The sequence below is a fragment of the Enhydra lutris genome, unplaced genomic scaffold, assembly GCF_002288905.1.
Source record: "Enhydra lutris kenyoni isolate GAN:26980312 unplaced genomic scaffold, ASM228890v2 scaffoldscaffold8, whole genome shotgun sequence".
NCBI classification, from domain to species: domain Eukaryota; kingdom Metazoa; phylum Chordata; class Mammalia; order Carnivora; family Mustelidae; genus Enhydra; species Enhydra lutris.
Window position 1 is genome coordinate 26,961,234 of NW_019154092.1, and position 26,045 is coordinate 26,987,278.

The window sequence follows — 26,045 nt, forward strand, 5'->3', positions numbered from 1 at the left end:
CTCACAAAACAAACTGAGGGTTAATGGGGGGAGGGGGGTTGGGGGGGTGGGATTATGGACATTGGGGAGGGTATGTGCTATGGTGAGTGCTGTGAAGTGTGTAAACCTGGCGATTCACAGACCTGTACCCCTGGGGATAAAAAGATATTATATGTTTAAAAAAAAAAATTTAAGATAGGTCTAAGATCCTTTCTGGTAAAACCCCTTTCTTGGTGAAGTCTTAGTTGGTGCACCTCTTCTATTTTCCACTCCACAGATGCCGCTGTTTCTTTTACTCTTTTACCACTCTGTAGACATCTTTCCCGGGACTTTTTGTTTTTAATATTTTATTTATTTATTTATTTACTTAGAGAGCAAGCGAGCCAGCGCACAAATGGGGGGGGGGGGGGGGCAGACAGAGAGGGAAAAAATCCGTGCTGAGCCGGGAGCCTGCTGCAGGGCTTGATCCCAGGACCCAGGGATGGTGACCTGAGCTGAAGGCAGATACTTAGGTGACTGAGCCACCAGGCATCCCAGCGTCCTTCTAATTACACTGACATTTCACATTTGTGCGTCTGCCTTCTTGCTAAGCTGGGAGTTCAAGGTCTTGGCAACCCAAGTACTTAGTACTGCTGCTCAATTTACATTTGCTGAATGAGCTCCTGTGTAAATGGCATTCTGTTGTCATTTTCCACTCTTCAAATTCAGGATGAGTGTTCTCACCATGTGACACTATTTCTTACAGAACAGAATTTGGTATACGAAAAGTCTTCTCAGAGTCACCACAAAGGGACTGCTGCTACACTACCCAAAATCCAAAGTTTATCAATTCCTGGCATAGATTGTTAGGAGAGACTTAATGCAAAAGTGTGGGCTAATCATGTGAGGCAAATAATTTTTTTAAACAATTCTGAATGGAAGAGTAATAATTAAATTTGGAATTAGAGAATTTTAGAACTACAAAGGAGTCTGGAGAACCTAGTTGCCAACTGCCTTTCTTTTCTTTTCTTTTTTTAAAAAGATTTTATTTATTTATTTGACAGAGAGGGAATGAGAGAGAGAGCATGAGAGGGGAAGAGTCAGAGGGAGGAGTAGACTCCCTGCAGAGCCGGAGCCCGATGCGGGACGGATCCTTGGATTCCGGGATCATGACCTAAGCCAAAGGCAGTTGCTTAACAAACTAAGCCACCCAGGTACCCCTGCCTTCACTTTCTAATTGAGGAAATGTACACAAGGTCCCCCATCAGCCGGTGGCAACAGAAGACTAGCAGCCTGCTTCCTCATTTCGTCTTCAACCACTCTATCCCATCATGCCCCATGTGAAGGAAAACTACATTGCCTATTTCACAAACGTGATGTTCAGAGTTCACACAAGCACATCCGTAGTTCACCTACACTGTGTATCTCAGTGTAGTTTTAAACCAAATCCAGTTTAGATAAACCCTGTGAAACAACAGAAAGACAGATAGCTGGTCTGGAAGTCTGAAAACAGAGTCTGAATCCTGGCACACTACCTGTGTGATCCTCGTTAACTCACAGTTACCCTGAAGGTGGTTTTCAAACGGAAATGCAAAGAATGGTGCCTGTTTCAGAAATTGTTGTGGGGACAGAATTAGAACATCAATGAATGCATTCTATAAATCATAAATGCTACACGATTGCTATATATTAATAAAATGAAAGGTAAGGTACTAATTTATACTGCATCTCTTTTTTTTTAGCATTGAAGCTCTTCAGACTAGTTAATTATTGTTTATCCTTATATCTTACACCCTTCTCTCTTTCCTTTTTTACTCTGGCACTTGCTCTGCTCATTAGAACTATACTAGCTCCTAAGTATGTAAAAGAAAGGAAAGCCAGGTATTAACTGAATATGCAAAAATTCAGGTTTTTCCTTAGGTTCTACTGCCAGTGACAAAACATAAGTATCTTTTTAAAATAAGGTCAAAAGTGGGGCACCTGGGTGGCTCAATAGGTTGAGCATCTGACTTTGGCTCAGGTCATGATCTCGGGGTCGTGGGATTAAGCCCTGAGACAGGTTCCATGCTCAGCGGGGAGTCTACTTCTCCCTCTGCCCCTCCCCCTGCTCATGTGTACACCCTCTTGAGCTCTCTAATAAATAAATAAAATCTTTAAGAAAAAAATAAAATAAAATAAGGTTACAGGTATAATCACCCAAAACCGTCTAACACAATTGCTTCTTACCCATATCTTCATACAGATTATAGGTCTCACACAAGCTTGACTTCAATGAAGACTAGAATCTTCAAGGCTTCAATGCAAAAGGCATTAGGGAATCATCTAATCCCTATCTTTTCTTTTGACAGTTTTTTAAAAACTTTATGTATTTCTTTGAGAGACAAAGAGAAAGAGCAGGAGCAAAGGGGAGTAAGAGAGGGAGAAGCAGACTCCCCGCTGGGCAGGGAGCCTGATATGGGGCTGGATCCCAGGACCCTGAGATCATGACCTGAGCCAAAGGCAGACACTAAACTGACTGAGCCACCCAGGCGCTCCTAAACCCAATCTTTTCTTTAAAGCGTATTTAAGTGAAAAGCACAGCTAGGAAAAAAAGCTACAAATTATACTATTTTACGTTTCAACACATGTTAATGATTTCATAGGTTGTAACTGACTATAGATGTTTATTTGTAAGTAGAACAATGTTTGAATGTCCCACGGTAGTACTCTCATATGCTAAAATCTATAATAAATTAAACTTGAGCTAAATACTTAGCTTGTGACACTGAAATATAAATAGAAGTACTATAAAAAATTTTGACAGTTATTTTTCCCTTCCGACATTAACTCTCACTGACCTTTATTATATTCGTCTACATGTAGATATGTAAACCTTTAAACAGTATAATTTCCACTTGGGATTCCATTTTTAGGGAAAAAAAAACATAGTTACTGAAGATTATAAACAAAGATAAGATACTAGGATAAGCTCAAAGTCAAATTTGAGAAAAGGATATAATCATGAATGTGTCCCATGTTACAAATCAGTATTGCATGAATCTGGTTAATATAAATCAAATTACCAGGGCCTGATACATTTCAAACCAACAAGGCAAAAAATTGGATTCTGAAATAGCATCAACTATTATCAAGATGTGGTATATATCTGGGACCGGATAACATCATTTTCTCTCAGCGTACATATTCATATGTATTGAATAAAATTTTAAAAATAAAGTTTTAAGGAAGGCTTTATATTGCTATCAAGTTACATATAAATAGAACTTGAAAACATCAGATGTTTTACCCACTTTCCTTTGTGAAACATCCTTACAACATTCCCTTAATTCAGCATGTTGTCAAATAGTACTTATTAAGCACTATTCTCAGTAAATGAAACAGAACAGTCCCTTGTTCTGTGTTGTAATTTGGCACAGACAACGTCCACACAGGCCAGCCTTCCAAAGGGTATATCAGAACTGTTCTAAAGAAAGATCACAACAGCAAGGCCCAAGAAAAAGGCACTTAAAATTCTGTACCAGTCCCAATTTAGTGTTTGTGATTGAGTGAAGTGTCAACCAAATGACCACTCGGCTCCTCCCTTCCACCATTTTTACCCCCCTGGTTTGGCATATGTTAATTAGTTACCACTCACTTATATATTCCACTATAAATGTGCTTAGGAATTTCAAACTACTTCGCTTTTAAACTCTACTAACTCAGCAGCTCCTCCCTTTTGAAAAAAGAACCTTTCCCATATTTTGTGATAGGAAATATAGTTACTTAACCAATCTACTCTACTGGGGCACAAAATTTTATCTGGAGACTTTCCCCATTAACAACTGTGAAAATCTCCCTCAGAAAATAATTTCTACTTTCAAATGGAATTTTCTTCTGTTGGAGGTGATGGTGATTCCAACTATGCTGACTCAACCTTGTGGGGGGGGGTGGAATCTGCCTCCACAGTCTGATAATTGCTGAGTGTCTTTCAGTGGGTATAAGAATTCATTTTGTGTTCTGTACGATTTGAAGAAAGAAGGGAGTTGAGGAAGCAAAAGAGAGAGACTAACATCCAGGAAAGAACCCAGAAATACAAGAGAGTACCACATAAAGTGATACTTTCGGGGCTGAGATTTTAAGTTTATACAGATGTTCTGTCCAGGCACATAGCCGACTTCACAGGGACACACCACAGCCAGCCAAGGACCAGGGCTGTCTCGTCCCATCAAAGATGTGCAGAACAGCTAGCAAGACCACAGAGTTCACGCCTCGCTCTCCCCTTTCCAAGCAGTACTTGTTTTTATCTAACCAAAGTCTCTGTGAACCATTTCCCTTCAGTTCTTAGTGAGAAAGGAACAACTGCTCGGCACCCTCCTCATAACCCCTCACATATCTGAAGACAGTTATTAAGTGGCCTATTGAACATCTCTTCAAACTAAAGATTCACAACTCCTTTACCCTTTCCTCATGGGCCTTATTTTTAATAATACTTTGGCTCCTTCCATTGCTCTTCTCTGGATCCTTTCCAGCTTTCTTTCTTTAATTCTAGAGTCCAAAAGAGAAAATAAAATGTCCTACTAATGGCCTGGCCAACAAGAGGCAAAGCAGGATTATTTTACTATTCTTAAAAATTATTTTAAAAAAATGTATTCTTTTATTGATATTAAAATAGGAGTCCCAGGATCTAAGGTAAAATACACGCAACAGCAATTCTCACTTCAACTTCTACTTTGTTCTCTCGGCTTCCTTCTTCCACTTCATGTATATGAATTTGAGTTTAAATTCACTACCACCACTATCTTTATTTTATTGGAATTTGTCTTTCAATTCTTAGTGCTTTCGAAATTGAATCAATTCAATCGATTCCATACTACCCGAATAGCTATGGATCTTGCCACTTACTCCATCCGTCACTCCTAAATCTGTAGGACCCTCACTGCCCCAATTTCCCATGACAGTCCCTGGGAGCTCCAAGTTTTAGAGACCTCTACAAAGCAACAATGCAGATAGCAAATAAAGTAGGATGGGACGTTTTGTTGGCAAAGTTACATTTTGCAAGAAACACATCATTTACTAATAGTAATCACCACATTGTGAGCAATGATTATTTTCCAGGAATTATGTTAAGTATTGTTTTTAAAGATCAGCAGCTCAGGTGACATAATTAGCCCAGGGTCACCTTGTTCATAAATGACAGAGCTGGAGAGAGAACCCACAACACCTGCCTTCCACAGGTGGCTGTGGAACCAAGAGCTCAGTCTCAACTGGTGACAATGGTGTTATATGTAAGGTAGCTGTGGTCTGCGGGTAACACCAAAACCATAAGAAGAATCCACAGCTTATCACCCACAACCACACATGAAAATTTCTACTCCAAAGGACTGTATTATTATTATACTCGGTCATGTTGCAAAAATTAAAGTCAGGCATATGGAAGTAAGTGATACTCTGCATTTAAATTAAGCATCTAACCTTACAGAAAAACTAGCATTAAACTCAGACAACTAAAATGACTCACAAATATTTCCGATTTTCCTTCCAACCGTAAAAAATGTGACCTTTCAAAAATGCTACATCATTTACTGATACATTAAAGCTATATTTTCTAAATTTGAAAGTTAAATTTCTTTGGTCTTAAAAAAAATTCCAACACACAACAGCATGAGGAAAGAGAAGGGAAGGAGTCCAGTGCAATTTAAGGAAAATTACATGAAAGAATAGGACTGGGGCACCTGGGTGGCTCAGTGGTTAAGCCTCTGCCTTCAGCTCAGGTCATGATCTCAGGGTCCTGGGATCAAGTCCCACGTCGGGCTCTCTGCTCAGTGGAGAACCTGCTTCCTCCTCTCTCTCTCTCTCTCTCTCTCTGCCTACTTGTGATCTCTGTCAAATAAATAAATAAAATCTTCTAAAAAAAAAAAAAGAATAGGACTATATATGGCGAGAAAGTGTACTATAGAGAGTTCTGAAAATGGTGATGGATTCTGTAAGAGGAAAGAGAAATCATCCCTTTAAAACATATAATACCACTTGGGGCACCTGGATGGCACAGGCAGTTGAGCACCTGACTCTTCTTGGTTTCCGCTCAGGTCGTGATCTCAGGGTCATGGGATCAAGCACCGCATTGAGGTCTGTGCTCAGCACAGAGTTTGCTTAGAACTCTCTCTCCCTCTCCTTCTGCCCCTGGCCCCTGCGTGTACTCACTCTCTCTTTCTCTCTCTCTCCTTCTCAAGTGAAAATATAATATAATATAATATAATACCATCTTTGAGATACAGAGTAGTCACAAAGGAGAAAAACTGTTAGCACAGTATAACTTGTGAATGAAAATGGCTGAAAAACGTATTTTATTTTTTATTTATCAAAACGTAAATTTGATAAATTTTGTAACATTCCTAATGGTCACACACCATTAGAGGCTTTAATTACAATAAGCTGGCAAATTTAAACATGGTTTTTGCAAGAGATCACGTTGGGGGGTTGTCTAGTTTAACCCTTCACCATTAAATGTCACTCTTCCCACAGAGAGGAAGAGCCCCTGATGGCAACATGTGGACTTCATGCCCAACTTCCCAGACACAGCTGACTGGCTCAAGGGTGGACACATCACCCAAGATGAGCCAATCAGACCATTTCCCATCTTTTCAGTTCAGTCCTTTGCTCCATCGTGCCCTTGGATACCACGAGACTCTTGTATTCTTTTCTGATCAAGCAGCTTGAATTTGTTTTTATCTCTTGCAATGCCGCAGCAAAAGTGCGAAAGTTTCCATTTTCAAAAGCATTTATACAATGAATTTTGTCTCTTGTACTGCCCTTCCCTTGTCCCCTCCCCTAAAAAAAATAACTCTCAAAAAATGAAGAATGAAATGATCACTTCCTTTTATTAGTGGGGGAAAAAAGGGCAAGGTCAAGTTTGGGGATCCTAAATCCAGTGCCCACATTACCATGTATAGTCTCCATGAAAGAATAAAGAGAAATGCCCCAGTTCAAATTTGTATTGACCATTAAGCTTTATATACATCAGTAACAATCAAGTTAATTAAAACTATGTATCATTCTACACTAGCTATTAGAAATGTATTCCTCTTGGACCTCCTCAGTGATATTTTAAATCATTCAGTAACTTTGACACCAATGATCTACCACATAGGATTGTTTCTATCATGAGAATCATTATATAAATAATAACTTCAGCATTCTAGGTAAAAATGTTCACCCCCCCCCCCACCGGAATCACTGTTTCCAGTACTCAATAACCAAGTCTAAGCCTTTGTTCCCAACAAAACAAATCCTTTCATCAAAGGTAGCTGTAGTCACCTCTAAGGGAGAGGCCCTTCTGAATTCTGGTGCTGCCATGATATGCTTGAACCTCAGGACACAGTACTGTCAAATTCTAAAAGTGAATTCAAGCTGTAAAGATAGGCTGTTGAGAGAAGCCAGAGAGCACTTCAGCTTGCCAGCTGTGTTTCCGGTGTGGGTTCTTGATAACATTTTAATCTATGCTGATAAAGGACACATTACATCTTTAATGAAAAGCACTGATCCAAACAGAGGTCAATTCCAATTCCAAATGAACAGACTTTCCAGTTCATCCTTCCCTGGGGCAGGGGAAAAAGGACATTCTTTAATTTTTTATTGCTGTTGGCCTAGAGTATGCGTGTAAAAAAGCAAGGGGGAAAAAAAAAACCCAGATAATTATCTGGCCACTTTCTGCATACAAGGATTGGGTAACATGTTCAAAAAATACCCAGAATCATGGTTTGTCATGGATAATCCAGTAACATCAAACTAAGGAACACAATACAGTAGGAATTTTGTTTCAGACACCATGGCACAGTGTAACTTCATTTGAACTCAGAAACACAACGGACGTCCTAGGAATTTTTAAAAACCCCAGTCCTCTTCTGTTGGCAGAAACACTGTAGGTCAAATGTGTGACATAATCAGCAATCAAGTCCTAGATACTGTCTACATACCAGTACTACAGTACTGCCACCCGAATGGACAACAGTTGTGCTGAGGGAGATCCAAAGTCAGAGCAGGGTAGTAGCTAGAAGAAACAATTTAGAGAAAAGTACAACTTTGCATGCCCTCACACCCAGCAAACAGACCAAAGACAGTCATGTTAGAGGGACCTGGTGTTTGAGGGTATCTAAAAAATGTGAGCTCCAACCTTTAAAATGTTGTCTTACCAAATGAATCTATCTCACAAATGAATGGTGTACTTAAGAACACTGAAGGGCTGAAGGGAGCTGACCCTAGTTAGCAGCTTTAGAAGCAGTGTTTTTAAGTTGGTATTATAATGTTAAATTTAAAAAGACCTATATGCAATATTGCACTCTAACTGCAAAATTTGTTTCTCATTGGGGTGTGGGTTCAGAAACTCCTCTCTTTCTCTCTCTCTCTCTACACACACACACACACACACACACACACACACACACACACACACAGAGGTTGAACAAGAAAGCAAATATACTGAAAGTAAGGGGGACAGACAGCCTGGCTGGGACTCTCAGAAGAACCACAGCCTTCCTAGATTCTTTCAAGATTCCAGATAAGATAGAGTAAGAAACACCACTCTGTCTCTCTACTGAATGCAATTACAAACTATGGACAGAATGCATAGATCAGGATTCTGAGGGCTTTGAAAAATAAGTGATCAACAGGCTGACTGGAGAAGGGGACAAGAACATGGCATAACAAAACACCAGAGGCTTCATGCAGAGTGATGGTAGTGGCCATGGGGGCAAGAGTGGGGCAGGTCCCTGAAACTCGGGGGAGGGGAATTCTCACTGACCAAATTAGTGGTGGTCCCAGGAGGATGGGCAAATCCTTGCTGCTTTTTCGTTTCTCCATCCTCTTGCAACATGGCCCTGGACACAGATGCAATCCTGAGAAGTGCAGGGAAGACAGGAAAAACTAAAGCTTACACTTTTTGGCTAGAGGACTGAGAAGAGTATGTCAAGGAGCCAGTACGTGGCAGTGATATGACAGAGAGAAGGGAGCTCAAGAGAGCAATCCCATAAAGTCGTAAAGAACTTGTGGGCTCACCTCCAAGCTGAGGGTGATCTGAATTTCAACCAACTACCCATGCCTTGAGAAATGAAATACACACTGGTTAAGGGGTGGAGCAGGAGAGGTCAGGTCCAATGATCACAGCAAAGGCAGTGAAAACCACAGCCCATGAAAGCAGGTTGAAACCTGTAATCTGAACCTAACCTGTTGACTGCCTGCCAACACACAGGAAAACAAACATCAGTTTTCTGCTTAAAATTTAAACAAGACCCTGAATTTCATAACAGAACATTCAACATGTCCAGATTAAAACCAAAATTATTTGGTATACAAAAAACCAGGAATATTTCAACTTGCAAGGGAGGAGACAGACAGTGACCCAAATATTGGAATTACGAGATAAAGACTTCAAAGCAGCTATTAAAACTATAGTTTAAGAAGTACCATGTCGGGGCGCCTGGGTGGCTCAGTGGGTTAAAGCCTCTGCCTTTGGCTCAGGTCATGATCCCAGGGTCCTGGGATCAAGCCTCTCAGCGGGCTCTCTGCTCAGCAGGGAAATCTGCTTCCCTTCCTCTCTTTCTGCCTGCCTCTCTGCCTACTTGTGATCTCTGTCTGTCCAATAAATAAATAAAATCCTAAAAAAAAAAAAAAAGTATTGTGAAACTCATGGAATAGATAGATAAAACGTCTCTGCCCTTCCCCTAAAAAAAAAAATAAGGAGCAAATGGAAACACTGGACTGAAAAACACAGAAACTAAATTAAAATATTAACTGTTAGATTCTATACAGAATGGAGATGACAAAGAATAAATCTAGGGAGTTTGTAGATAAAACAATAGAAATTATCCAACAGAAAAGGAAAAAAAGATTGGAAAAAAGCCTGAACACATTCTCCATACCAAAGTGTCTAATAATTTTTGTCATCAGAGTCTCAGAAGAGAGAAGAGCTCAAAAAATGTCTGAACAATGGCTGAAAACTTTAAAAAGTTGTGGATATAAATTTACAGATTCCAAAATCTCAGCAAATACTGCACAGAATAAGCTCCAAGAAACCCATGCCCTAACACACAAACTGCAGAACACTGAAAACAAAGGCAGAAATCCTAAAGCAAACCACTTATAATGACACGCTACCGAGAAAAACCGTGGCTGAAATGATTACTGACTTCGTCAGAAATCATGGAGACTGGAAAGAAACAGCAACATTTTTCATGTTCTCAAAGAAAAGATTTGTCATCCAGTGAATTCTACATCCAGGGAAAATACTCTCGACCAATAAAGATAAAATAAAGCCATTCTCAGGGGAAGAAAAACTAAGAGAAAATTTGTTGCCAGCAGATTTACTCTACAAAAAGTGGTCAAGAAAGTCCCTTGAACAGAAGGGAAATGGTACCAGAAGGAAATGCGCTACATTGGGAATGAAGGAGAGCAACCAAAATGGTGATTATCTGGGTAAGTATACTATTGTTCTCCCTTAATTTCTGTAAGATATGTATGATGGTTAAATAAGCAAAAACTTGAAATTTTCAGCGTATGTGGGCTGCCACTATAGCAATGATTAGAAGGGTACATAAAAAGCACAGTGAAGAAGAAAAAAAAAAGCAGAGTGAGGGGTGCCTCTGTGGCTCAGTCGGTTAAGCATCTGCTTTCGGCTCTGGTCATCCTGGGATTGAGTCCCATGTCCAGCTCTCTGCTCAGCAGGGAGCCTGCTTCTTCCTTTCTCTCTGCCTGCTGTTCCCCCTGTTCATGCTCTCTCTGTCAAATAAAACAAATATTAAAAAATAAAAAGCAGAAGGAGAGAGGGATGCCTGGGTGGCTCAGTGGTTAAATATACAACTCCTGATTTTTGGCTCAGGTCATGATCTCAGGGTCGTTTTACTCCACAATAAGCATGGAACCTGCTTCAGATTCTCTCTCCCTCCCTCTGACTCTCACCACACATTCACACACACTCTCTCTTTCTCATTCTCTCCCTCAAACAAACAAACAAAAAAAGCAGAGTGAGATAAACCCTAAGCAATCAGAAGGAAGGAAATAATAGAAATTTTTAAATTTCTATTGTTAATTTCTATTGTTAAAGAGAGGAAGGAAATGAGAGCAGAAATCAATGGAATTAAAAACAGAAAATGGGGGGGGAAATCAATCAAATCTAAACCTAGTTCTCTAAAAAGATCAATAAAATTGATAAATCTCTAGCGAGACTGACCAGAAAAGAGAGACAAAAATTATCAGAAGCAGAAAAGAGGGGTTATCAATAAGATCTAGCAGGCATGAAAAGGAAAAAGTAAAACTTAAGAACAATTCTGCCCATGCAGAACCAACAATTTAGATAAAATGGACTAATTTCTCAAAAATCACAAACTACCAAAACACACTGAAGGAAAAAAGATAACCTGATTAATTTTCTATTAAAGAAATTAAATTTATATTTAGAAAAACCTTTCCAAAATATAAATCCCAAGGCCTGGATAGTTTCATTGGCAAATTCTACCAAACATTTAATGAAGACATAATACCAATCCTACAATCATAAGAAAATTACCATAAGAGAGGGGTGCCTGGGTGGCTCAGTGAGTTAAAGCCTCTGCCTTCAGCTCAAGTCAAGATCCCAGGGTCCAGGGATTGAGGCCTGCCTTGGGCTCTCTGCTCAGCAGGGAGCCTGCTTCCCCCCCCCCTCTCTTTCCCTGCCTCTCTGCCTATTTGTGATCTGTCTGTCAAATAAATAAATAAATAATAAAATATTTTTTAAAAAGAAAACATAAGAGAAAGCATACTTCCTAACTCATTCTATGGGGCCAGAATTACCATGACACCACAACCAGACAGACAGTACAGGAGAAGAGAACTATACCAATATCCTTCATCTACCCCACAATTAAAAATCCTCAATAAAATATTAACATTAACAGAAATGCACCACTTCCAACTGGAGTTTATGCTGGGAATTCAGGGCTACATTAATATTTGAAGTCAACTAATATAATTTCAGCATATGAATAGACTGTTAAAAAAAAAAAAAACCCACACAGGATCATTCAATTGAAGTGGAAAAGCATTTCACAAAATTCAACACTCATTCATGATAAAAACTTTCAGCAAACTAACCTGATAAAGGGCATTTATAAAGAAAATCCAGAGCTAATATACATCATGGTAAAAGAATGAGTGCTCTCCCCTTTAAGATCCATTGAGAACAAGGTGAGAACCTTTATTCTCCCTACTTTATTAAACATAACATCAGAAATCCTAGCCACTGCAATTAAAGGGAAAAAAAAAAATAAAGAAGCATATGACTGGAAAGGAAGAAATAAAATTGCTTCTATTTACAGAGAACATGAATTTTTACAGAGATAAAGAATCCACAAAATTCTTAGAATAAGAAAGGTTGAGGAATATTAAGTTAATCACAAAAGTCAATCACATTTCTGTATTGTAGCAATGGACATACTGGAAACAGAAATTTTAAAAATATAAATTTATCACTCACAATAGCTCTCCCCCAAAAAACACTTAAGTATAAATCTAATAAAATATGTACAGAATCTCTATGTTGGAAACTACAAAACCTTTGCAAGAAATAAAATGATGTCAATTAATGGAGAGATAGCAGGGTTCATGGACTGGAAGACTCATTATAGTTAAAAATATCAATTCTGGGGCGCCTGGGTGGCTCAGTGGGTTAAAGCCTCTGCCTTCGGCTCTGGTCATGATCCCAAGGTTCTGGGATCGAGCCCCGCATCGGGCTCTCTGCTCAGCAGGTAGCCTGCTTCCCTCTCTCTCTCTGCCTGCCTCTCTGCCTGCTTGTGATCTCTGTCTGTCAAATAAATAAATAAAATCTTAAAAAAAAAAATCAATTTTCCCCAAAATGATTTACAGACTTAATGCAATTACAATCAAAGTCCTGGCAAAAGTTTGTTTGTTTATTTTTACTTTGTTTTTGGTAAATATAGACAAGTTGATTCTAATATTTACAGGGAAAGGCAAAGGAAGTAGAACAGACAAAACAATTTTGAGTAAAAAAAAATACACAGGGACTCACACTACCTAACAACAGACTTATAATAAATCAACATTGTGGTACTGGTGAATGCACAGATACAAAGATGAGTGGAACAGAACAGATAATCCAAAAATAGATCCAGACACGATCAACCAGTTTTTTTTTTTTTTTTAAGATTTTATTTATTTGTCAGAGAGAGAGGGAGAGAGAGCGAGCACAGGCAGACAGAATGGCAGGCAGAGGCAGAGGGAGAAGCAGGCTCCCCGCCAAGCAAGGAGCCCGATGTGGGACTCGATCCCAGGACGCTGGGATCATGACCCGAGCCAAAGGCAGCTGCCCAACCAACTGAGCCACCCAGGCGTCCCAATCAACCAGTTTTTGAATAATGAGAGCCAGTTTCCAATTGCCGGAAAAAGAAGTCACAAATAAGCATAAAGGACGGTTAAAATGAACCCTGTGCTAGAAATCAATGGGAGGGTATACATACAGAACCCCCACCTCAAGATCATACACAGATAGATATGGAAACATGAAGAGATGTGTATGTGCACACATTTGTTAGTTTCCATGCGAATACTTCCTAACTCTTCCTGCTGAGAGACATTAAAATGACACTTCCAGCAGCAATAAACATACTTTCATCCAAAGGAACTAAGGCTCCTTGGTGAAGAGGCTAAGTCCAAGGCTGACACAGAGAAAATACAAAATGAGCCTGGAACACCTTGTAGGATCAGAAAGTGCTTTAAAATAAAACAAAATGGGGCGCCTGGGTGGCTCAGTGGGTTGGGTCACTGCCTTCGGCTCAGGTCATGATCTTAGGGTCCTGGGATGGAGTCCCACATCAGGCTCTCTGCTCAGCAGGGAGCCTGCTTCCCCCCTTCTCTCTCTCTCTCTCTGACTCTCTGCCTACTTGTGATCTCTGTCAAATAAATAAATTCTTCAAAAAAAAAAAAAAAAAAAATGGAGGCACACTGAAGGACAGAGAAGCCAACATGAGAACTCCCTGTAGGCAAACCTGGAACAATTTGGGCAACAAAGTAAACAGCAATAATACTGGGTTATAACACAAAGGATAAAATACATATCCATCAGTCCATGCCAAAATAATGATAGTATTTAAATGAATAAATAAGAAGACCTGTCTTCCTTATAGAAGAATTCCAATTCATAAATGCAGTAGTGATGAGGGAAGGAGGAAACCACCATTAAACCACCAGTGTTAACACTGCTGTAGGCTAGATCCACAGATCTAAAATGAGTGGCGAGGGGCTCCTGCATGGCTCAGTGGGTTAAGCATCTGCCTTCGGCTTGGATCATGATCCCAGGGTCCTGGGATGGAGCCCCATGTAGGGCTCCCTGCTCAGCAAGGAGTCTGCTTCTCCCTCTGTCTCTGCCCCTCCCCCTGCTCCTGCACTCACTCTCTCTCTCTCTATCTCAATAAAATCCTTACAAAAATAAAAAATCAAAATAAAATGAGTGGGAAATGTGGAGAAAAGGGAACCTTCTTGCACTGTGGTGGAAATGTAAACTTGTACAACCACTGTGGAAAACAATAGGGAAATTTCTCAAAAAGTTCAAAATAAAGATGTCCTATAACCCAGTAATTCCACTAATGGATATTTACCCAAACAAAATGAAAACATTAATTCAAAAGACACAAGCACCCCTATGTTCACTGCAGTATTATTTACAGTGGCCATTATACAGAAGCAACCCAAGTATCCATCAATAGATGAATGGATAAAGAAGGTGTGGGGTGTGTGTGTGTGTGTGTGTGTGTGTGTGTGTGTGTGTATAATATATATCACATATATAGTATGGAGTAATATAGTAATACTATACTTACCATGTATATTAAATACTTATCTGTGTACATAGTAATAATCCACGGTGTGTATATATAATGTATATATAATATATATTATATACATATTATATATGTATATATGTATATATACATATTATGTATATAAACATATTATATATATAATGTATATATACACGATAATATATTATATATATATATACCATGGACTATTACTCAGCCATAAAACAGAATGAAAGCTTGCCATTTGCAACAACAGGGATGGACTTAAAGGGTATTATGCTAAGTGAAATGTGAGACAGAAAAAGACGAATACTATATGATTTCACTTACAGTTGGAATCTAAAAAACAAAACAAATGAACAGACTCTTAAATACAGAGAACCAAACTGTGGCTGCTAAAGGGAAGGTGGGTGGGGGCATGGGCAAAACAGGTGAAGGGGATTAAGAGGTACGAACTTCCAGTTACAAAATAAGTTATGGAGGGGCGCCTGGGTGGCTCAGTGGGTTAAAGCCTCTGCCTTCGGCTCAGGTCATGATCTCAGGGTCCTGGGATCGAGCCCCTCAGCGGGCTCTCTACTCAGCAGGGAGCCTGCTTCCTCCTCTCTCTCTGCCTACTTGTGATCTCTGTCCAATAAATAAATAAAATCTTTAAGAAAAAAAAAAAAAAGTAAGTTACGGAGATGGAAAGTACAACACAGGGAATATAATCAATAATATTTTAATAGTGTAAAGTGGTGACAGATGATAAGTATACTTACCGCAGTGAGCACTGAGTAATGCACAGAATTGTTGAATCACTATGCTATATGCCCGGAACTAACAAACAACACTGAACTATACTGCAATTAAGTAATATGAATGGGCAAAAAGAGAAAGAAGATATATGCACACTCTCAGAGTGTCTCCCCCCAGATATTTATTCATAGCCAAGGGAATAACAGTAACTTTACAATGGAGAAATCTGGGGGAGACCACCTCACCCAAGTGATCAAGGTTGGCATCACCTATAATAAGCTAGAATGACATCATGTACCCTGACAGCACGTTGAGAAGAGAACAGCATCTCTACAGTACTCACAACCTCGATTTAATGAAGTGAAAACATCAGACGAACTCAAACTGAGGAGCATTCTACAAAATAAATGACCAGTAGTCTTCAAAAGTGTTAGGGTCATGAAAGACAAGGAGAGACCAAGAAACTGTCACAAATTAGAGAAGCCCAAGGGGACAGAATGACTGAACATAATGTGGGATCCTAGATTAAATCCTGGAACAGAAAAAGGATGAAGGGGGGGGAAACACACGAAATCCAAATGAAGCCTATGGCTTAATTAATAGTATCAGACCAATGTTAATTTGGCAGTTTTGATGATGGCACTAGAATTACAAGAGGAAGATGGGTTAAGGGTATCTGGGAACCTGCTATACCATTTTTGTAATTCATGTGAATCTAAAATTATTTCAAAATACAAAGTTAAAAAAAAACAAAGCAAAAGTATTCTTTCTCACATTTGTTATTAAACTGGCTGTCTGAATACTGGCTCATTTTTGTCTGTAAAAACTTTATAATTGGGGGCAGCTGGATGGCTCAGCTGGTTAAGCATCTGCCTTCAGCTCCGGTCACGATCTCAGGGTCCTGGGATCAAGCCCCACATCAGGCTCTGTGCTCAGCAAGGAATCTGCTTCTCTCTCTCTTTCTCTCTCTTTCACTGACCCTCCCCACTGCTCATTCTCTCTCTCAAATAAATAAATAAAATCTTAAAAAAAAAAAAAAAGAAACATTATACTTGATGGTCAGGTTTATAGGATATCCCACAAAGTCTACTTAATCAATAATGGAATTCTTTTAATATACTAGGAGAAGTCAAGGTAGTTATAATGCTAGTAACTGAAGATAATGGTGACACAGAATAAAAACCTGTCTAATATGCTGCTACATAAAGAAAAGCTACATAAAGTACATTTAAGGAGACAGATGTTGCTACAGATGTAAAATTTCAAGAAATCGCTGAAGATTTTAATGTGTCCAACTTCACAATGGAACCGGGAAGGAGACAAAGGACAAAGGTGAGGAGTGCTCATGCCTGAATTCCTAGAGTGTGCCAAGCACAGTTTTAGGTGCTTGTAATGCATGATCTCAGCTAATCTTTCTGATTACCTTGGGAAGGAGGGATTGTTAGCCCTGTTTCACACATTTAAAAAAAAAAAAATTGCCACTGAGGTCTCATGCCTAATTAAATGGGAGAACCAAGTTTCAGTCCCAGGTCTGACTCATTTCAATGCCTCTTTCTCTGCATGTACTGCATCGAATGGAAACGGAGAGTGAGTCTTCTAGATAAACAACATGTTGTCAGAGGCTGAGAAGGAAAGGGCATTGAAGGGGCTGACGATCATGAGAGAATCAAGAAGACAGAGTAGTTAAGTGTGAAAAGGTAAAAGAAAGATGCTGGCAGAAGAGGTTTTAGGCTAAGCACACAAAAGCTACAGGGTTGAGGCGATGGGAAGGGATGTTACAGAGGAAGCCCAGAACAAGCAGGCAGAAGGGCTGTCCTCTACAGAACCCCTGAAGGTCAAGGAAGGAGCAACACAGAACACAGAGCTGGTACAGTGTGGTTACATTCTTGCAAGTCCTGTTGCTCTGCCTATTCATCTGGGGGTGAGGGGGCTCTGTGTGTGTGTGTGTGTGTGTGTGTGTGTGTGTGTGTGTGACTTCCGATGTTTTAAATCACAATTAGAAGAGGACATATCTTTATTTACATCTTTCTAACCGAACACTTCAAATTAACAGCTGAACATCAATCTGAGTAAGGTTCACAAAATTAAAACAAGGTCTCTTTTTTTTTTAAGCCAAATATTGATGTCATTTCTTATCCAACTAATAAACTCGATGAAGCAGCTAAAGTCAGATGTCATTTCTGGAACTTCAAACAGCTTCATTATTAGGACTGTTTAAATGCATCACCTCACTCATTCCAACAGTTTCCTTTGAATTTTTATTTTAAATTAAAGCAAAGCTGGAATATAACAGTGTAAGGAAAAACCCATTACTCTGGTTAGACATTTTCAGTTTTAAAATTGATAAAATCTCAAGTGTGAGGGTTCTTATTATTCTGAACATGTAACTGGGGTACTAAAGGGGCAGAGATTTTGAAGACAGGGAAACAGTTTCAAATCCTAGCTCCCTCACTGATCCGCTGTGGGCCTTTAAGCAAGACGTCTTTTGAGCCCACAGAGGTGAAAACCTACTTTAAAGGTTATCATGGAATCACCGAGAAATACCTCGTGTATCTCTCAACCCTGTATCCCTCAACCCTGTATCCGCATGCAGCAAGCCTTTCATAGAGGAGTTGAAAGAAAGTAACCGTATCACATGGTTCTTCCCACATGGGCCGTAAGCCATTATAATGATCCGTAATCATTCACACTTGATCTTAGCCGAAAGGCTGAGAAGCGATATGTAATCATTCAAATGACAAAAGTGACAGCTGGGCAACAAACAAGTCCAACCCACCAAAGCAATCTGTTCTGGTTAAAATAGCACCAGACAGAGCCTGGGGACATGGGCTTTAGTTAGATTCGACTGCTGCTCAGCCAGTGACCTCGAGGCGAGGACGCAATCCCTTGCACTTGCCTCCTCCATCCTACGAAGGGGACAGGGTGGGCCCGTCCTGGTGCTTCCTTCTAGCACCAAAGTCCGGACCACCCATCATGCCCTATTGTACTGGGGGGCCTGGGAAAGTGTGGAGGGAAAAAAACCGTGAAGGGATAAAAACTGACGGGAGTTCTATAAGGAAAGGAAGGAAGGAGGAAGTACCCTGCCCATCGGCAAGCATTCCACAGGTGTGTCTTTGGGTTTCCAAACTCTACAGTCAGAGATGCTGGTGTGTTGAAACAGTTTCCCGTGGTTACAGGCCAAGGAGAGAGTGAGCATCGGAGATGATGCACGTCAAGAATGTTGATCGCACCTTGCAACAGACTGCCAGGCAGAATGTTCCTGAAAAGTCAAGGACATCCCACCTCTGTGATGACAGATTTACCTACAGCCAGACCTCAAACTAGGAGGGAGTGGTCTACATACAAAAATGGGGAAAAGAATGATACCTTAGTTGCTGTATCTGCTTCCATCTTAAAAATTCAATACAAATAATCAGATGTTTTAAAGAATGTTTCAGTTTTAAATTTGGAAGCTTTTATTTAGTTCCAGTGCTCTTCACACTCTTAAACTAAGCAAACTGGGCTTACTTTTATGCTGTGTTTATTACCACCATGTTTCATCTAAAACAGCTGGACTGATCTCTTTAAAATAGTAAACCAGAGGCGCCTGGTTGGCCAGTCGGTTGCGCAGCCAACTCTTGGTTTCAGCTGAGGTCGTCATCTCAGGCTCATGAAATCGAGCCCCCTGGCGGGCTCCGCACTCAGTGTGGAGTCTGCTTCAGATTCTCTCTCCTTCTGCCTCAGCCCCCTCCCTCATGCTCCCTCTCTTCCTCTAATAAGTAAATAAATCTTTTTAAAATAAATAAAATAAAATAGTAAACTAAAGTCCAATAGATCAAAACCACCCAAATCCAGCACTCAGGAGCCTAGAATAAAAACTGTTTATCGAACAGACTACTGCTCCTACCAAAAATGTGAGGAACTAAACATGTACAGATCCCTCCCTTCCCCCATTTCTTTATTCTTTCTTTCTCACTTGGAAAGGAATGAACTTCAGCTGCCATTTCTACTCTCAGGAAAAAATAAGGGAGAAGTCCTATAATATATAACTAAATAAGAGACAAAAATAAACATGCTTTATCTGGCAGAGAAAGTCTGTTTGCTCTGGTCTAAACCCAGGCTCACGTGCAAGCTAGCAGGCTCAGGATGGCCACCAGCCCTGTGGATTTAAGACCCCAATCTGTGAACTTCCTTCCACGGGTCCAGCTAAGTCCTCACACTTCCCTCCCGTTGGCCCCCTGCCTAGCTAGTGCTCCACCATGTGGCCCCGTTTGCTCTAGGGGCAGCGAACCCCTTAACAAACAGACTCTTCCCCTCAGGGAGCTGTGAATCACACAATCAACCTGACCTTCAGCTGAGAGAGATGGTCAGAAACAAGGACAGCCCTCCATTCTTTACTGACCCTGGAACAAAAGAAGGTCAAGAACAAAAAGCATGTCAAATCCTCATCCCGATAAATGACACTGAAATATGACAACAGGGAACGGACTTTGAAGGATTTCTAAGTTGATAATGGAACTTATCTTTTCTCTTTAGGCAATTAAGTGCTGAATCTCAGTTTTCTTATCTGTAAAATGAAAAACATTTAGGAGTAGCACCTTCCAAGGCTGCTTTCAAGATCTCTATGGCTATCACTAGGAATTCTAAAGTGATTATCACTAAAATAGGTGTTAAGTTTCTCAAAGTGACCAATCCGGAGGCATAGGGTACCCCGAGCTGGAGTTTCAGGGATGGAGGATGGAAAGAGAAGGGGCACAAATTTGACTTTTGTACCACCACCCGCCCCCCGCCCCCCGCCAGCCACTCCCATGGGTAGTAGTGGCTCATTACAGTAAGGACTCTTGATGGGCTGGGGGTGGTGAATATTTATTGTTTGGGAAAAGCCCTGGGCTCATCCCTAGTCCCACCATGACCCCTGCCTTAGACAGAGGTGGGATATCCAAGTGTGACCTAGCTTAGCAACTGAATGGAACAGGCACTAGTAATGGCAAGACAAAGAGCTTAAGCTACAAGATTTCGGAGCACCTTCCCATAGCTCTCTGAAGTAAAGGCCAGTATTCCTTCTTGAGAGACAACAGAACGGACTCGAAGACTGCCAGGCACGGAAAGGCAGCTCTATAGAATTCTAAAACCCACTGACTTTGCACTATGGTGACAACTTCTGTTACTGAACAGGAGTTGTTGCAGAGAAGTGAAAGTTGCGTTCTTCTCCCAAAAGAACACAGAAGAGGAAAGAATTATATGAAATAAGAGCCTTGGTTCTGCCCTAGGCTGAAGTCTGATAAAACATGGAATTGGCTCACAGATCAAGAACTCCACCGAGGCAGGAGAACTGTCTGTGAAAGCAGAAATTCCATGACTGCTCAGGTAAACTGACTTCTGATAACGCAATGCTTCGGGTTTCTCCAAGTGAAGAGGGCTCCATAGATTTACAAACCTGTGGGGTTGGCCCTTATCCTGGGTCATTTCTGGACCAAAAGATATTGAAGAAGCGGTTAAAATGCTTTGGTTGCCAAGTCACAGAATGGCCAAGCTATCTCTAATTAAAAAGCAAAACAAAACTGTACTAGCTGGAGTTATTTTTGACAAGAATACTCCCAGTGCATGTTTGAGACGGTTGAGAGCAAGCAATGGTGGGTGTTTCCACTGCTCCTTACAGTCTCCACCAGCCACCAACCTCTATTCCTGGCACACATGTGACTTTTATCTACATTTGGGGAAACTGCTGTGTAGACTAAGTTGTAAGCCCTGCCTTCCACTCCCTAGCCCCCAACCGTGCCATGGGATGCCCACTGTTAGGCTCCTTCAGTAGGGAAGGAGGCCCTCATGGACCTCATGGGCCTTCTCCTACAGTTTCTGTGCATCTGCTCCATTCTCCTCTCTGTTGCCTGGCCTCTGTTTATACCTGGTTCCCCCTACTTCCTGGTGATATCAGTCATTTATTTGTTTGTTTACTAATATACTTAACATAAATAGTACATCAATGTATAAAGCGATGTTTTAAGGCACTATAGAAATCAACTTACTAAATCAAAAAACCCTGAGGTGGAAACCATCATCCTTATGGGCCTTTTCTTAGATGAAAAATTGGGGCACAGAGAAGTAACTTCATTAAGATAACACAGCTTCTGCTTGACTATAAATGGGCTTCTGGCAACTCTCTACATCATGATATTTTAGTTTCAGATCCCAGTTCAAATTCCTAGCCACCATGCTTAATATTTGCCTTAATAATGAACACTTATACCTACTTAATAATAAATATAATAAATAAATAATAAATAAATAATAAAAAATCTAAAATAAAAACATTTAAAAAGAAGAAATCTGAGCTTTTGATTTTACATCTCCCTCTGATATTGCAATACTACCTTCTGATTTTACAATGAATCTCCAATCACTACATCTCACAATCACTGCTGGCCAGCTGGTGGCTGTGATGTATCATTTCCCATGCATATCTGCTAGAACTTGCAGTTTGGAAGAAAAGCCTGGAGACAATGGTAGAGCATTCCTAAGGAATGCTGTCTCAATCCTCAATGATGCTCTTGCTATCACAGAAGACCGTAATATGTGAACAACATGGACATCTATGGCCAAGTGCAAAAATAATGCAGAAGAGATCAACTTGAAAGGTAAAGAAGACTTAGAAACACCGTAATTTATTTCACCTGCATTTTCTTGTTTATATGGCCCAAGAATTTTCATCTACATCTAAGCAAGCCACAAAGAGCTTATTCAAATATAAAACAAAATTTTAGCTGATAAAAAGCACCGCTGGAGTTTACTGGGTATCTGTTTTCTTTCTTTCTTAGCTATATATAAAATAATAGCACCTCTTACAATTGATGCTTTTGTAAGATTTAATAAACTACAGAAATTATAATCATAATTAGCAGAAGGTGTCTCAGAGATGTAAGAACATCAAGATGCCAGCTCCTATACTTTGAGAGGGAAAAAAAAAAAAATCCTCTGAGGAAATCCAGAGGTACAGATGCAAATTCTCAGATAATAGGAGTCAATATATGGGAAGCAGTATCTATTGTAACTAGGAATACCGAAAAAAAATTTCCCCAAAGTTCACCAAAGAATTTGGGCTCCGGCACCCCAACTCCATAGACACCCTTCCTTCCCCATTCTCCCCTGGAAGATGGGGATGATAGTCCTTCAGTTGGTGCTGCAGCTGTGGGGATCAAATAAGCCACCCAAGGAAAACATTACTATGCGGTACAGATTAAACACTAAATCAAAGTTAGCTACTCCTACGAGCCACCAATCAAGAAAATGCAGCTCTTCAAAAAAAAAAAAAAAGAAAAGAAAAGAAAAAAAAAAGGAAGGAGCAGATAAGGAAAGCTGCTACCTGTTACACCCAAGCACATGACTTCAACTTCTTCTGTGATCATGTTCTCTATTTAATGACTACTCACCCAGACACAAGCAATTCTCAGACAGAGCCTTCCCTTATATCCCAAACAAAAAGCAGCCCCCACTGCAGTTTTATTTCTCTGCTTCTGTAATCACATCCAAATCTGAAAGGGTTCCTTCTTCAGACACAAGCCAACCCACATGGCAAACCTCTCCATGCACAGCCCACCCTCCCAACCCCACACAGAAAGAAAAGTACTCTTAAAGTCATCTGGAGAGACAATGTGCCAATATTTTTGCTTGCATTCCAAAATACAGCAAACTTCCTGTCCCTGGCGCAGCCTACCAAGTTCCTTGGAAAGGTCATGGTAATAGCACTGGAAGCAATTCACAACAAGCCCAGGAGCACAACCTCAGCGGCTAAACGCTGCTGGCTCCACCCAATCTCTAGGCAGGTGCAAACTGCAGTTTCTCTCCACAGAAGAGATTCCTCCAAAGTGGCTTGAGCAGCTCTGCCAAAAAGTAAACTAAATTACTGAACTGCTACATGAAAATCATTACTGATCCATCATTTAAAATAAAAATCAGTATTGAAAATCTGTTGTTCTATGTCATACTGCTAAGTAAAATCATTTTACGGTTTAGTATAGTGCCCATTACCTTTGATATTGCAAGTATCAATATCAACTTTCAATTTTTTCATTCATGGCCATAAAGTGTGAAACTAAGCTATGTACAAAACACAATTTTTTTTTACAACCTGAAAAGCTAAGTATACCAAGATAATAATGAAAGAATACAAACCAATTAATGTGAATTCAGTGCAAAGATTCCATCTCAGCTTCTTATTCAATGGGTGACATTTCAGGGAAACTGAAGCTCTTTGAAATGTAAGGTACATTTTAAGAAATACTGACACCCTGAAATTTAAAACATGCTCTTTACAAAAAGAGCAGTATCACTGAAGCTGAACTAAGCATATCAAAGAAAAAACATCCTGATTTAATGAAAAATAAAAATAACAGAGGGCTTTGTTAAGAAAGTTTTGTAGCATATTATTTGAGGAACAGAACAGACAGTGAAGTTTCCCAAACTCAACTTTGGTATGGATGCAAATTTCTGCACACAGAGCATATGGGATATGGCAGTTTCCAAGTCACCTGCATGTCTTAAGCTTTTGCCCTCTACTTAGTAGCTTTGTTCATTGTGCAGATAAGAGGCTGATGGGAAGAGAGATGCTTTCATTAAAAGATCCCAAACAAATGTTCCCAGAAAATGAAGATATTGTTCTAGAACAGAGACCAACTGTTCAGGTTAACAGAGCGAGAGTCTTCAGTACTACACTGTCTTGTATTGGCTACTGTAAAAGAGAACATGTGTATTCTTCAGCTCACAATAGCATTAGCTTAAAAAAATGGAAATTAATCACTGTATGTCAGTAAGCTGAATCCCCCAAATGATCAACGGAAGACATAGAAGAGTGGAAAGTGGAGTTTTTCTTAAAACTTCTCATGTAATTTCACGTGGACTGAAATACCAGAAATATTTTAAAAGATAAAGCAGCTGGAAAAAGATGGATAAGCCATCATTTAAAAGCAATCCATATAAAAATCAACTCAAAATGGAAAGACCTGAACCTAAGAGTTAACACTATAAAACTCTTAGAACAACACGTAAAAGTAAATTGTTGTGACCCTGGAGTAAGCAATAATTTTGTTTTTGGGTTTTTTTCTTAAATACAATACTAAAATATGATATTAAAAGCATAAGTGACAACATAAAGAACAGATAAACTAGAAATCACCAAAACCTAAAATTTTATGTTTGAAAGGATGCATCAAGAAAGCGAAAAGATGACTCACATGTAGGAGAAAAGATTTTCTCTTTATTTATTTATTTAAAAATATTTTTGTTTATTTGTCAGAAAGAGAGAGAGCATGCTAAGCTCAGGGAGAGGCAGAAAGAGGGAGAAGCAGGATCCCCACTGAGCAAGGCACCCAATGTGGGACTTGATCCCAGGGTCCTGGGATCGAGCCCCGCGTCGGGCTCTCTGTTTGGCGGGGAGCCTGCTTTCCTTTCTCTCTCTCTGCCTGCCTCTCTGCCTACTTGTGATCTGTCTGTCAAATAAATAAATAAATAATCTTAAAAAAAAAAGTTTTGTCAAAATTATTGCCTATGGTAATATTCAGATTTCATGAATCAATCATTTCTTGCCTCTGAATCTAAACCAGAAATCTTCCAATGACCTATGACTATATCAAGATGAATGGCTGAGATAAAGACTCCTAGTTAAAAATCACTGAAGTTCTATGTGTAAATATAATTTAGTTTATTTTGTAGGATTTAATGCAGTCATCTTACTATAGCATAACAAATGATTTCCACCTCCTAAACAGGTTTAAAATCTATAGTAAATCCCATTTAATTAGCATATATAATCCCAGAATCAAATCATATAGATGGAACTAGATTCATTTTTCTAGCAAAAATACGTATGTAAAACATATGTATGTAAAACATATATATATATATACACACACACAATGAAATCAATCAGCTATACTACAGAATTCATGATTTTCTACTGTAACAAAAGTTTTATTTTTGTAAACCAGCAGAACCATGCCCTTCATTTTCACTCCCTTTCCTGTCATCATCACACATCACAACAAGACTAGGAGGGGGTATTACATCACTTCACCTATGAACTGGTTGTCCATATAATGTGCTGTCCAAACAAGGCACTTCAGAGAGTGAAAAAAGTGCTATCAAGAGTCATGCTGAGGGGAGGCTGGGTGGCTCGGTCAGTGAAGTGTCTGCCTTCGGCTCAGGTCATGATCCTGGGATCTTGGGATGGAGCCCCACCTAGGGCTCCCTACTCATGGGAGAGTCTGCTTCTATCTCTCCCTCTGCCCCATCCCTCAACTCATGCTTTCTGTCTCAAACAAATAAATACATACATACATACATAATCTTAAAAAAAAAAAAAAACAAAAAAAAAACCATGGGGCGCCTGGGTGGCTCAGTGGGTTAAGCCTCTGCCTTCGGCTCAGGTCATGATCTCAGGGTCCTGGGATCAAGCCCCACATCAGGCTCTCCGCTCAGCAGGGAGCCTGCCTTCCCACCCCCACCCCCCCCACCTGCCTCTCTGCCTAATTGTGATCTCTCTCTGTCAAATAAATAAAT

General features: G+C 39.9%; 1 protein-coding gene and 1 pseudogene across 2 annotated transcripts in view; one reads left to right on the top strand and one right to left on the bottom strand.

Moving 5' to 3' along the window:
- The window catches only part of LOC111142662, a 13,384-nt pseudogene extending 8,527 nt beyond the window's left edge, over positions 1-4,857 (top strand).
- LOC111142588 (GRB2 associated regulator of MAPK1 subtype 1) overlaps positions 1-26,045 on the bottom strand; it is a 196,875-nt gene that overhangs the window by 144,612 nt on the left and 26,218 nt on the right. The window lies entirely within an intron of this gene.